This window comes from Bos mutus, chromosome 4 (genome assembly GCF_027580195.1).
Source record: "Bos mutus isolate GX-2022 chromosome 4, NWIPB_WYAK_1.1, whole genome shotgun sequence".
NCBI classification, from domain to species: domain Eukaryota; kingdom Metazoa; phylum Chordata; class Mammalia; order Artiodactyla; family Bovidae; genus Bos; species Bos mutus.
The window spans coordinates 78580703-78583222 of NC_091620.1; positions in this window are offsets into that span (position 1 = coordinate 78580703).

The following is a 2520-nucleotide window of genomic DNA, read 5'->3' on the forward strand; positions in this document are numbered from 1 at the left end:
TGATATGACACCATCTTGTGAGGTTTTTGAACATACAGTTGTCCATTCCTGAGTTCAGATCATGATGAAATCTTATTTAGACTGTAGTAATAGGCTTCTCCAGTGGCTCACTGGTAAAGAATCTGCCTGCCAATGCAGGAGACATGGGTTCAGTCCCTGGGTCACGAAGATCCTCTGAGGAAGGAAATGGCTGCTGCTGCTGCTGCTGCTGCTGCTGCTAAGTCGCTTCAGTTGTGTCCGACTCTGTGCGACCCGATAGATGGCAGCCCACCAGGCTCCCCCGTTCCTGGGATTCTCCAGGCAAGAACACTGGAGTGGGTTGCCATTTCCTTCTCCAATGCATGAAAGTGAAAAGTGAAAGTGAAGTCGCTCGGTCATGTCTGACTCTTAGCGACCCCATGGACCACAGCCTACCAGGCGCTCTGTCCATGGGATTTTCTAGGCAAGAGTACTGGAGTAGGGTGGCATTACCTTCTCTGAGGAAATGGCTACCCACTTTTATATTTTTGCTTGGGAAATCCCATGGACAGAGGAGCCTGGTGGGCTAAAAGTCCATGGGGTCATAAAATTCTTGGACATGACTTAGTGATTGAGCATGAGCATGAAAAGTTTTCCTAGTCTGTGCTCTTGCCTCTCCTAGTTTCCACAATATGGTTAAATATATTCTCCTAAACCCACTTTGAAAATCTCCCCTGATTTGGGGGACTTGACGTTTTTACTCTCTGCTGTGCGGGTCCATTGTAACCAGTTAGTCTCAGCTCTTACCACCTTGCCATAAGTGCTTTCTTGTTCAAGGTAAAGTCTCCCAGGACTTTTCAGCCTTCCTCACAACAAACTCTTTGCTCTATCTCTCTGTGCACTAAAGATTTTTCTATGCGAAATGTTATCATGAATCCCATACATGTCCAGGATATCAAAGTTGTACTCATTTTAAAACACAAAATATGGTCTGTGTAAATTAGAAAATTTCTTAAAGGTGCGTGTAGATCTAGTTGTTAGGGTATTGGACTTATATTGCTATGTGCTGACTCAAACAGTTTGGGTCAGGTGAAAATAAGTGAGAATCATGCTGTCCTTCCTTTTTCTTAGCTTTAAAAATAATGCAGATCCAAACATTTCCCATTAAGGGCAGCAATGGATAATTGACAGAGTATGCTGCTGCTGCTAAGTCGCTTCAGTCGTGTCTGACTCTGTGCGACCCCATAGACGGCAGCCCACCAGGCTCCTCTGTCCATGGGATTCTCCAGGCAAGAACACTGGAGTAGGTTGCCATTTCCTCCTCCAATGAATGAAAGTGAAAAGTCAAAGTGAAGTCACTCAGTCGTGTCCGACTCTTAGCAACCCCATGGACTGCAGCCTACCAGGCTCCTCTGTCCATGGGATTTTCCAGGCAAGAGTACTGGAGTGGGGTGACATTGCTTTCTCCATGACAGAGTATAGAAAAGGCTTTTTAAACTCACCATAGTATTAACCTAGAATGGGCAGCTGACATTACTGAATAATCATTAACTTATTTTTATTTGATCTGAGGCCAGTCCTTTTAAAGAGAGTTGCCTTAGTTTGAAGTGAGTGAAAACATTATTTGCACCATCCTACCTCCCCTCAGAGTTTTCTCTTCTTCTGTCTTTTGGTACATTCTTCCTTTAAAGCTCAGAGGCTGCCCAGCACTTCCCATTTTTCTAATGTCACATTTCCTTCAAAACCACCCAGTAAAGAAAATATCGTAATTCAGGCCTATTCTATCCTCTGAAGAGCAAGTTGTGAAAGCTATCTTAGTAAGCAGTGCAGGGAAACAGAGAGTTGAGCAACTCAATGAGCTTAAATCTTCTTATCTAAAAATGAAGACATTAAAATCTGTTGTCACAAGTGAATGAACTAAGAACACATGAGAGAATATTACAACAGTGCCTTGCATATGACAGTTAAAAAATTATATTTTTCTAGGTCCTGAGCCAAAAAGTGGTGTTGTGATAGCATTCACCTAAGTAACCAGTAATGATAATATCTCTAGCATAATTTTTTATCCTGTGGGCAGCCTAATGGTCATGTTTGCTAGGGCTGTAACAGATACTCCTGTGGATTCTCTGTGGGTGCCGCCTACACCCTCCTTCAGACTGATTCCCACTTACTAGAACATTGCTGCCTGATAACTGAGTGCTCTCAGTTCTCCAAAAATTTCCCTCAGCTGAAAATACCTACCTCAGGTAAGAAAGGCAATGCCAAACAATGTTCAAGATACCGCACAATTGCATTCATTTTACACACTAGCAAAGTAATGCTTGAAATTCTCCAAGCTAGGCTTTAACAGTATACGAACCGAGAACTTTCAGATGTTCAAACTGGATTTAGAAAAGGCAGAGGAATCAGAGATCAAATTGCCAACATCCACTGGATCATAGAAAAAGCAAGAGGATTCCAGAAAAACATCTACTTCTGCTATATTGACTACACAAAAGCCTTTGACTGTGTGGCTCACAACAAACTGTGGAGAGTCTTCAAGAGATGGGAGTACCACACCAC